Here is a 12,325-nt window from a genome sequence, read left to right on the forward strand (position 1 = left end):
TCAGTGTGATGAATGGAATGGAGCAAAATGGAGTAGGAAAGAGTAAAAACAGTTACTAGATGGGGAGTTAGGAGTCCTATAATAATTTGACTCTTTTGAGATACTCCATAGTACCTTGGACAAGACACCCAAAGAATGTTTCTCTATGCTAGATTTGTTATCTGAAAATAAAGAGATGAAATTCATGAATTTTAATGTCTTTCCATTTAAATAATTCTATATTCTTTTTCCATATTGCAATCAGCTGAAAATTAACTATGTTGATAGAGGTGGTTAATGGTATACAAAAGAGAAATGTTTCACCAGGCCACAATTTTTACTTTCTCCACCATGACCCCAGAAACTTCTTCATCCTGAAACATGATGTCAGCCCTAAAGCTCACATCGTGTAAGTACTTTTATGACTCCTGTCCCTGATTGGATGGGTTTTTACAGAACTAGCATTTAAAGAGAGCATCTAAGTAGTCATACCTTCATTTCTCATCAGATTGAACTTTTCCATCATATTTCAATACCTGGGTACCTTCCTCTGCTTAAAGGTAAAGACGACAGTGCCTGGCAGATAGTAAGCACTTAATAAATATTTATTGTCAGACAGACTAAAAAAACCCTTCCTATTTAACTTTAGAAAACATTTTTATACTTTAAATATGGTCATATCTTATCTTGAAATTTATACTTCTACAACAAAAATGAAACTATAGACTAGACTCAAGAGGAAATGGAAAATTTGGTTTCCCTCTTCTATATTCACCTCTTATTCCCTCCTCTCTATACCAGGTAAAGTGACAGATCATATCACCACTCAGACAAAGGGCACTTTGCATATCCTGCAATAATTTTTTCTCCTATTAACATTAGTCATGTCTTGGTACAGCATAGTCTGTATTTTATCCAAACTTTTATCTCCACCAATACCTAACAAAGAGCACTATATATATATATATATATATATATATATATATATATATATATATATATATTATATATATATATATATATTAGCTGATTAACATTTGCTTGTTGAATTTTAATTTGAAAATGATGTGTTTAATTTAAAAGAGCTCTTCAAACTTTAAGAGGACTTCCATAAGTGAAAAATTGCTAACCTCAACAATAATTGGAAAATAAAATTTACTGCAGAAAAATTAAAATCTGAACAATCTGCTCACAGAAGTTCTGCATTTGCTTTAGGACTTATTTCAAGTAGATTGTGTAAAATTTGTAGCTTTGTGGGGGTCTGTTGGTTTCTGTGAATTAGGTATCATCCCAGGAGCATGTTCAGAAAGTTTCAATTTCTCTTCCTTTGACTCATTGCTCCCACCCAAAATAATTTTCAAAAGATTCCAAAATAAACTAAAATATAGAGGCAGCTAGGTGGTATGGTAGATAGAGCACTGATCCTGGAGTCGCGAAGACCTGAGTTCAAATCCGATCACAGCCACTTGTAATTACATAAGTGTGATCTTGGGCAAGTCACTTAATCCCACTGCTTTGCAAAAACAAACAAACAAAAACTAAAATACAGCTATGCCAAGAATATCACAAATGTGTGCAGTAGGTCTCCAAATCCTCTAAATCTAAACCCTTTATATATAAAGCATATCTTGAAGAAATTTGAAAAATTAATATTACTGTTAAAGGACTGTCTTACCTCCCTACCCCCAAGGAAATGTTTAAGATGCTGAGGAAAGGAGTTAATGAACAAAATAGAAGCATAGAATATTTAAACAGTTCATCAGCTCCCCATTGCAGTAATAATAGTAATAAGTCAGGCACTATGCTAAATGCTAAATGGTTTCATTTTAATTTTACCATTATTGTCCTCATTCTACGGATGAGGAAATTGATACAAATGCAGGGAAAAGTGACTCATCTAGGATAACATAGGTAGGATGACCCTGAAACCAGATTAGGACTCAGGTCTTTCTGAATCCAGGTTCAACACCATCTACTATGTCATCTGGCTGAAATTATGGTTGCTATAATGAAAATCCTTCTGACTGTCTAGAATTGTTCTTTCACACCCCAGAAATCTCCTCAGGCATTTGGGTGACTGGGATTTCTCATGCTAGGAGTGTACTTCATTTCTGCATCTCCTTCCTCTGATTGGCTGGTTCTTCCCAGAATCTTCATTTTCAAGGAAAATGTCCTAGCCAATCAAATCTTTATTTTTCTCTAGGCTCTATTCCTGATTCACTTTTCTACCACAACCCTACAGATCCTTTCTTACTTACACCTTTTCAACTTCATTTTTTTGTTTTTTCTCTTTCCATTAGTATATAAGCCTCTTGAGGGTAGGCACTATTTTTCTTTCTGATTGCTTTTGTGTTTTCACTGCTTACCACAATGCCTGGCAAATAATAAAAGCTTAATAATAACTGATTGCTAACTAAACTATCATTCCAGTGAGTATCTTTTCCCCATAAGTCTCCTCATTCTATGTTACCAAAAGTAAATGTGCCTTCAAGCTAGCTGAACAAATTGAACTCCTTCTTATCAGACCTATATTTCATGATTAACTCATTGACTTTGCTCTCTAAGTAGGATGCTGTTCAGGAAGCAAGGAAACTGTCTTCCTCTTCCAAAAGATGGAATTCATTAGAAAACTTCTCTTTCTATAAATTCCAGAATTCTAAATCTCAAACAGAGAAAATCTAAAAGCTAAAGTTTCCCTCAAGGCAGCTGATGGTTAAAAAAAAATCTTCCTTCTCTGCTTAAGGGTAAAATTCCAGAATCATGCAGACTAGCAAATTCAAAACCTTTCTTTCTCTATAGAGGAGGCTGGGGCTAAGGAACAGTACCATTGACCTTCTCTCTCAAGCCTAATACAAACACATGAATCCCAAAACTATGTGCTTCTGCTATAAAGTTCTACTCCTTGTGATGATAGGGAAGAGGGGAGGGAAAATATCCTCCCTTACCCATTTCTGTATTTTGGGAGAAGGAAGAAATAAAAAGACAAAAGCATATTTCCTCAAGAGCTAAGCACTCCAAAGAATATGATCAGCTTCCTTATAGGCTCTGAGGAGTAGCTGATTTTTCAGGCAGCCAATCATAATAAATTCCATGGGTCCCATCAGTTGATCAGAGAGCATTGAAACAGATCAAGAATTAACAATAACCCATAGTCCCTGTCCTGCGGCTTCCCCATCCGTCTCTGGCTTTGGTCATCAGGAGTGTGTTTGGGGACCTCCCCATTGAGCAGGGACTGTGGAGAAGTTCTACAGTCTACATCAATCAAACTACAGTCAGAGCAGCTGAGGGTGGGCATCATCTCCCTGGGCTGCACCATCACCGCCCTGGAGATAAAGGACAGGGATGGGAACTTCTCAGATGTGGTGCTGATCTTTGCTGAGCTGGAAGGTCCTTTGGACCACTCAGGTGCTACCGAATGGCATTCAGTTTTCCCCGATCAGTCCAGATGGCAAGGAAAGCTACCCCAGTGAGTTGAAAGTTTGGGTCACATACACACTTGATGGGGGGCAGTTGATAGTGAATTACAAAGCCCAGACCAGCAGCACCACACCAGTCAGTCTGACCAACCACCTGTATTTTAACCTTGCAGGCCACAGTTGTCCGAATATATACGATCACAAAGTCTGTATAGATGTTGAAGCTTATTTATCTGTTAATGATAACCTAATAACTACTGGAAAAGTGGAACCTGTGCAGGGGACTGCATTTAACCTGAGGAAGCCAGTGGAACTTGGAAGACACATAAAGAAATTCCAGATTAATGGGTTTTACCACAACTTCTTTCTGAAGGTTACACAAGAGAAGCATTTTTGTGCAAGGGTCTATCATCCCCCCACTGGATGGAAGCTAGAAGTTTACACAACCCAACCGAGGTTCAGTTTTACACAGCCATTTTTCTGTATGGAACACTGAAGGGAAAGGGGGTGCTGTGTACCCCAAACACTAAGGCTTTTTCCTTGAGACCCCAAACTGGCCAGATGCAGTCAACAAGCCACATTTTCCTCATGTGCTGCTCCATCCAGGTGAAGAGTATAATCACAATACTTGGTTCAATTTTTCTGTGGCTTAAGGAGTTTCACATTGGCCCCACCAGATGAAGAGCACAAACAATGGAAATTTATCTAATGACTCCTTGATGACCAAGGTTCTAAGTTTACCCTAGATAAAAGGGGGGGGTATAAATCAAGAAGCCAAAAAAATAATCAACGGGGCTGAAGTAATAGATCCTAGATTAATTAATCATATTTTTAAATACTGGTGATCTTCTATAATAATTAATACCAAGCTATGCTCAGAAGTCAGCTTTCTTCCCTGTGCTAATGAAGACAGCAAGAAATAATAAGGAACATCATTCACTAGAGTCCAAAATCTCTCCCCCTAGACTAGGTAGAAGTTACTGAGGTCATTAGTACTCTGAGGGGCAAGGACAGCCAAGGAATTGTCTCATCACCATTTCTTTCTTTTCCTTTTTCTTCTCCTTTACCTTTCCCCTCTCTTTTTTTCCTTCTTGTTTCCCTATGCCTAAGGGCATTACTTGTGGAATTACAGATAAAGAGTTTCTGATTCTTTTTCTGGCTGTTTTAATCTTTTCCCCACTTGATCTTTATAAAAATTGCTTCCAATAGCAAAGAGATCTGAATAAAAGACATGAGGTACTTGTACGTCATATTATCTGCCTTTAATGTGATGGGATTGTTTTAACCTAACCTCCTAAGGCCACCAAAACTTGAAATTATCTAGAGTCCACATTAGTATAAATGAAGTTCACTAAACTAAAAACTTAATGGAAATGACTTGTTGGGAGTATACTAGAATATTAGATACTACCTGAAAGTCTGGATGTCAGAAATCTTAATTTCAGGAACAACAGAATTGTCATTATTTGTATTGTGTTAATGATATTTAAAATAGCAGAAATACCAGATGATTTTGTTATATACTCATGTCTATTTTGAATTTTTAAAAAATTCAGCACATTGTAAAAAAAAACCAATAACCCATGCCCTGTAAGCAAATCAATGAGAATACTCTCAATTTGATCAAAAGCATATATTTACCATATCCTTCTAAAATATTACTGCTACCACTTTCTCTTATTTAAAAAAAAATTGTGTCAAAAATAAAATTGCCTCAGGAAAAAAAGAGAGGTCTGTGATTTTAAGTCTTGATCCCGCTTCTTATTTTCTCAGCAAACTCATATCCTGAGAGGATGCAGTCTCATTCTGGCATTTTTTTTCCTTGCACTAAAAAGTAAGATTAAAAAATACTTTTGTCTTTCCTTGAAGCTTTTCCCTTAAAGCAAATGTTCTTTGTATGCAAAACCAGGGGCAAAAAATACTTTGAATACCCATAAATATGCTTCATATACATTGCAAGATCAAAACAGGGAGAAAGAAGTCAAGACTTTGAAATGGCTGGTTTGGGACCAGGGATTCAATTACTTTTGAAAGAGAAATAAAAGTACTAAAAAAGTGATAAAATAGTTCACATTTAAGTTATTTCAATGGCTGGGATAGGAGGTATTTTATGTATAAAATGATGTAGCATGACAGCTAGGTGGCCAGTGGATAGAAGGCTGCACCTGGAATCAGAAAGACTTCTTTTCCTGAGTACAAATCTGGCCACAGTCACTTAGCAACTGTCTGTCTCTGGGCAAGTCACTTATCCCTGTTTGCTCATCTGTAATATGGACCAGAAAAGACAATGGCAAACCACTCCAGTGTGTTTCCCCAAAAAAACTCCAAATGGACACAACTAAAAATGACCAAATTATATAGCATGTTCGATATCATTCAAACCACTGAATGTGAAAAACTATTTAGCAAAAATAAAAAACAATTTTAAAAAAGTACCTGGATTTTAAGATTATAATTTGCCTAGTTTAGAAAAAATTTGAACTGTGTCTTTTTGATTAAACTATATGAGTCCTGGAAAGGTTTCTATGAAGTGAACTTCTAGTAAGTGTTCTATTGAAAGAAAGTTGTCCCTCAATCTAGATGAAATGCCACAATGAACTGACAATCATGAAAGACATAATTTAGTTTAAACACATGTATGTTCTAACCTCTAGTTCCTCATCTATTAAACAAGGGATTTGGACCAAATGATCTTCAAGCTCTCTTCCACAAATCCCACAGTTCTATCCTCCCTTCTAACTTGAATGTTCTAGGAAATTTTGTTTCTGTAGCTATTAATTCATTGATATGGGAAACATCCAGTTAGGAAACTCCCTCAACCAATGCAATTCAGTGAATGCTCCTCAAAATTAGTCTTAGTTGCCTGGGGCATTGAGAGGTTAAATGATTTGCCCAGGGTGATATTACTATTATTTGTCACCAGCAGAATTTAAACCCAATTTTTCCTGACTCTGAGGCCTGCTCTTTACTCATACTATCCCCTTATCCATACATATCCTCTCATATATAATCAGCACATACTTTTTAAAATCACATAAAACAGCAAATAACTTCAATAAAACATTATGAATTTTCAAATATTACTGATAATATTGAGTATTCAATTCAAGCATTACAGTGTTAACCTCTACATGACACACAATAACATCAGTGAAAATGAAAATATCGTTCAGCTCCAGACAGCTTGCAATATGAACTTCTGGCCTCACATATTATTGCCACTATAACGATAAATATTGCTGACACTTTTGCATTTTGGCTAAGCTTTTTTTTTTAAATCAGGTATAAACCACCTTAATTCTAATTTCCCAACCAACTTTTCCTATCTAACTTTTTACAACCACATCTAGCTTTTTCTCATAACTTGAATTTATGATTATATTCCAAGATTTCTTTACCCAATAATATCTGAATAGTTTATTACCCATACTATTGGACAGAAAAGTACAGAAAATAATAAAGTTCTTAGAATTTAGTGGTAATGCTATTTATATAATGTCAACAAAATCCTTTAATGCTTCAACATGCTATTGAGATAAGGCTGGGTTATTGAAGGTATTTGTAGAACGAAAACTGCAAAGTTTTACCAAGTCTGCCCTGGCAAGAGATTATATCTGCTTTTTAAGGACTAGTTGAGCTCGTTGCAGAACCATTGATCAGAAGGTGATAACTTCTTTAGTCATGGCAACTAACCAAACAAAGAAATACTGTACAGTCTTGTTTTTCTTCTATGGAACATACCCTCCAATCCCTTCTCTCTGCTGACACTTCTATCACTCTGGTGAAACCAGAGTACAACTCACACCTGGATTATTTCAATAGCCTGCAAGTTGATTTTCTTGACACAAGGTTCTCACCACCCTATTCCATTTTTCACTCACTTTTGCAAAAAGCCTACTGGTTAGTCTCTCTATGCCATGTTTCCTTTTCCCATTCTTGTTTATCATCAACTCAGATATCAAATTGATCTTCCTAAAGCATAAATTTTACTTTATAAATTCCAGTGACTCTTCATCAGTTTCAGGATTAAATATAAAATTCTATTTGATGTTCAAAGCCCTTCATGATCTGCTTCCTTACTTTTCCACTCTTCTTAATTCTTACAGCTCCCCACTTACTCTTGGATCTAGTACCACCATTCCCCTTGTTATTTCTCTCATAAGACATTCTATATTTCAATTCTGAGCATTTTCTCTGGATATCCTCCATGCATAGAATTCTCTCATCTTTACCTCCTGGTTTCCCTGATTTCTTACTATCAAACCTTCTACAAAAGTTTCTTGATCTCTTTTCATTCTAGAGCCTTCCCTCAATTTATTATTTCAAATTTACCCTGTATATGATTCATCTACACATATTATTTACCTATCAGACTGTGAGCTCCTCTTGATGACAATTTTTTTTACCTTTCTTGGAAGACTCAGTCTTTAGAATAATACTTGATTCATTTTTGTTTTTGTTGTTGTTGTTGTTGTTCTGTTGTTGCAGTTTGTGTCTGACTCTTCATGACCTCATTTGGACTTTTTCTTGGCAAAGATCCCAGAGTGGTTTGTCGAAGAAAACCACAATTAGAAGAAAATATATAGAAAATCCATATGAAATGTATAATGGACTATAAGCTTGCAGCATGGGTTCAAAGAACTCAGGGTAATGTCAGAGACTTCAGAAAGAACTTCCAGTGATCGTCACTTTTCAGTTGTCTGAATTTTGTGTGGGGAGTTAGAGGCAGAATGGTAACTGACCTTCACTAATTGGTAAAATTGTCCCATCTCCTTTTTGTAACTGTGTATCATGGAGCTTCCCCTTCACCATATTGAGTGGGATAAAATCTGAGATTTCTTCAATAGAATATTATAGATTAGAACTGTGTCTCTTGTGCTCCTCTTCCCCTGACAAACAACTTGTGAGATACTAGTGAATGTTATTAGAACCAGAATGTGAAGGGCAAATTGACTTTTGTTCGTTTTCTACTGAGTTTTCAGGAAGGAGACATATGTATCTGTTTGGATTTTTTCAATGAGCTTGAGTTTAGATTTTAAAGGCCACATTCTTAACTAATGAGAATGGGTCAGTGGTGGGGGATTGTGTAAAATAAAAATGACTCCTGGGTCTTTTGCCTTTGCTTCAGGCTCTCTAATTGACTGGGGCCCATTCCTTGAGAAATGAATAAACCTTTCTCTTCATACCTTGAGAGATCTCCTAAATTTATTTAAGTGGCATTTTTCCCACACAGTTTGGAGGCTTGTTCTGGATTGCATGTCCATTGGGGAACCTCAGCCTCTCAGGACTTGGCAAAAAGGCACCCCTGCCCAAATTTGGCAGCTTGCCATTTTCTGGGAAGCCTTGGTGTCCCCTCTGTGCAAGTGACTCAAAGCAGAGAGACTTGGTAGGAAGAGCAAATCTGCAGCAAGAACTTGACCAGCCAGTGAGGACAAAAAACAGTTGGCAATTTTTTGTGCAAAAAGGCCCCAAAAGAGGGTAAGCCTAGATTTTGGAATCTGAAGGCACTAGATTCCTGGAGGGTCCATTTGGGTGAGTGAAGGTGGGGATGACCCCTTCCAGTTTGGGCAAAAAAGACTTGGATTTAAAGGCACTTGATCCTGAGAGGTCTCTGTCAATATTTAAATGGGAAGGGCCTTGTCCTAAGCTTTCCCCCATGGTAAATCAGGTAAATAAGACTAAAATATAAAGGGAAAAGTAGAAAATGGTCAAGTATTGTTGTCTTTTATGGGGAAATAAAGATATAGCAGAAGTAACACATTTGGTCTGCCTTTGGGAGGGAGAGATTGTCAGACATGAGGCTGAAATCACCCCTCATGGCATTCCTGAAACATCAGGAATTTGCCCATTGGCCTGTGTTTGTTGATATATGTTAAAATTGTCAGTTTGGAAAATTCTGTTGTGTTTGTGTGATCTGTGTTTGTGCCTCCTCTGTCTTTGTGTGTTTAGATTGTCTATTTACTTGTGTGATTTGTTAAATGGGGGAAAAGGGGGGAGTCAGTGAGTTCCCCTAAAGAGTTCCTTGGGTTGCCTCATTTTGTTATTTTGGATTTCTAGGCAGTATTCATCTAGCTCTCACTGGCTCTTCCTTTGAACCTGCTTTCTGCCTGTGTTATAATGGATAATATGAGCCCCCCCCCCCCACTCCTGGGTTGTCTCTTGAGCCCTTAAAGGAGGGATTTTTATTTTGATTAAAAAGGAATGGATTATGATGTTAAATTGACTGAGGCCAAACTACTCACCCTGTTAGTCTACGATTATAAGAAGCCCCCCCCTTCCCTGTTTATGTTCCCTTCTCTTCCCAGTTCTCTGTGCCAGAGTGTTTTCCTCCCACCCTCTTTTAGAAAAAGGACTAAGAAAGAGTTGCTTCAGGAAAAATTAGTAAAATAAGTGTTAAAAAGGGGGACCTTATTTTGAAGTTAAAGAAACAGGAAAGAGATAGTGAATATTACAAAATACGTAAACAAAGACATCATAGAAAGAAATGCTATTTTAATTTGTAAAAGAGTTGTTAGAAAATAAATTTCAGAAAGACAAGAGAGTCATGTTAATCCTAAAGTATATAATGTGGTTACCAAGATATGCCAGTATAGGATTTCTGGGGTGGGCAGGGCTTCCACACTCTTAATCTTCAGCGGGAACCGTTGTTCACTCTGGGCTGTGTCTGGTTTCTTGAAGCTCAGGCTCCCCGGCTGCCTGCCAAACCCCAGCCAGCCTGCCACCATGCCCAGGCCCATGCGGAATAAGAAACCAGTCAATTACTCACAATCTTTGGACTCAGACTATGATGATGATGATGATGATTTTGCTCCTCGGACTGCAACTTCAAACAAAAAATCAAAAATAACAAAGGAGACAAACACAAGAAAAACAAGAGAAGTCAAAATCAAAAAATAGCCATAAAGAATTATCTCCACTCCAAGTGAATACACCTCATAAAAGGATTGCCTTGGATGACAAGCTTTATAAGAGAGATTTAGAAGTTGCACTAGCATTATCAGTGAAGGAAACTTCTGTAACCACCACTGCTATGCAGAAATCTCAAGATGTTGAAAAATGTGATTCTGATGAATCTGAAAAAGTGAATATTTCTCCTTACCTCTCAAATTGCAGTATAGATGGAGTTTGCTTCAATTTAAATAAAATTACTGAGGAAACTGATTATCATGCTGGTCATAGACCAAGAAAAGCCTCATCCAAAGTTATGATACAACAGAGGAAGTCACTGAGAGAGACTATTGAAGGTGATATTGCTGACTCTGAACCAGACTTTACAAGTGAAAGTAATTCTGATTTCAGTGAAAGTGAGGGGGAAGATGATGAAGATTTTACTACAAGGAAAAGTAAAGCCAAAGAAAATAAAAAGAGAAATGCTAAGATCAAAACCCCAGTGAAAAAGTAAGAGAAGAAACCCTCTAAATCTTCTAACAGTTTAGCAAAACCAGTGATCTCTCAATCCACGCTTGAGTAAAAACCAGCACCAAAAGAACCTTGTCTGTCTTCAAAGCTTGTTAGGAATCCATTACAAACACTCAGTCCTTTAGGTGAATCTCAGAAGCCCAGATGGGTCCCACCAGCCTCATCAGGAAGTAGCAACAGTAATCATCTTGGAGGAGTTTCTGTCAAATCTCCCAGTCATAGTCTCCGACTTGGCCTGTCCAGATATGCCCCAGTTAAACCTCTTCACCAAGCTGCCAGTAGTACTTGAAAATGGTGAAAAAGAGATAGATGATAAACAAATTCTACTTTTGAAAGAATGTTCATATTTGAAAAGGGTAATCTAAATACAGTTCTTTTCAATTTGATACAGAAAATCTTAAGTCCTAAAAACTTAAGTATGCTGCTAGTCTATTCATGATTCTGAAGAAAAGTTTGTAAAGAATTGCCTTCTAATTCATTTCTTTCTAAAGAACACATTTAATTTGGAATAACAAGTCAGGTTATGTCACTTTTGGAAGTATTAAATGTATGATACATGTAGTTAACCGTGGTATATTTACAATCAGTTATGGCTTAACCTAATTTATGTCAACTAGTCCTTAGAGATTAGTGGGAAAGTGAAGTTGCAATTATACTTCCCTATCCTCAGGTAATGCTTATCTTGTAAAAGCTAATTAAGCTAAATCATACATTTTATTGTAAGGATGTTTCATGTTTTAATAAGTAAAATATTTTTCTAATAAAAATAAGTAAATTTTATATTTTTAAATGGTTGCTGTATTGTGACTTGCAGATCAAATTACAATTGTGAATAAATAAATTTTCCTAACAATTATGAAACTTCAAAACTGACAAACTTCCTTCTAGAGAAAAAATGAGTAAATATGAAAATAGTGGGGGAAAAAAAGATATGCCAGTATAGGGGAAACTAAATAGTTAAAATTTTTTTCCAGAATGATATGGTAACATTAGAGCTCCAGAAGTTTATCAGTATAGATTCTGATAATGTTGGTTATTACAGAAAATTATGGGACATATAAAGATTTAAGAATAGATCAACTGCCCCCAGAAAAGATTGTCCCTCTATAAAAGTTATTCAGCTTACTCTATTTGAAGAAAGGGGGGGGGCAGGGAATATTCTAATTAGGCTAAGGATTTTGGGATTACTGTTTGCCTTCTCTAGGGTTTTAGCAGCTTTAATCCAGAAGTGTTAAATATTAAAACCTTGGAATGGAAAATGTATTGTGAAAAGTGGAATCATATCTGTGGTTTATATAGCTGTATAAGCTATGTGATTCTAATTCAGAATAGTATGAATTAAAGTCAAGAAGAGCTAATGAAAAGGAATGGTGGAACAGTATATTGAGGAAAATGTGAGCTGTATGGTCTGAGTCAGAGGTTTGGAAAGAAATGGAAAGAAAATCCAGACGTAGAGACAATTGGGGTTTTTTGGGAACCATTTGTTAAGTATGGAAATTGGTTGAAGCATG

General features: G+C 36.5%; 2 pseudogenes; both read left to right on the top strand.

Annotated features, from left to right (window-relative positions):
- Positions 1–360: 360 nt before the first annotated feature.
- LOC141522862 (galactose mutarotase pseudogene) lies at positions 361–4,048 on the top strand (annotated as a pseudogene).
- A 6,070-nt stretch (positions 4,049–10,118) lies between these two features.
- On the top strand, positions 10,119–11,103 carry LOC141520314 (RAD51-associated protein 1-like; annotated as a pseudogene).
- Positions 11,104–12,325: the final 1,222 nt, after the last annotated feature.

The sequence above is a fragment of the Macrotis lagotis genome, chromosome 4 (assembly GCF_037893015.1).
Source record: "Macrotis lagotis isolate mMagLag1 chromosome 4, bilby.v1.9.chrom.fasta, whole genome shotgun sequence".
Lineage (NCBI taxonomy): Eukaryota > Metazoa > Chordata > Mammalia > Peramelemorphia > Peramelidae > Macrotis > Macrotis lagotis.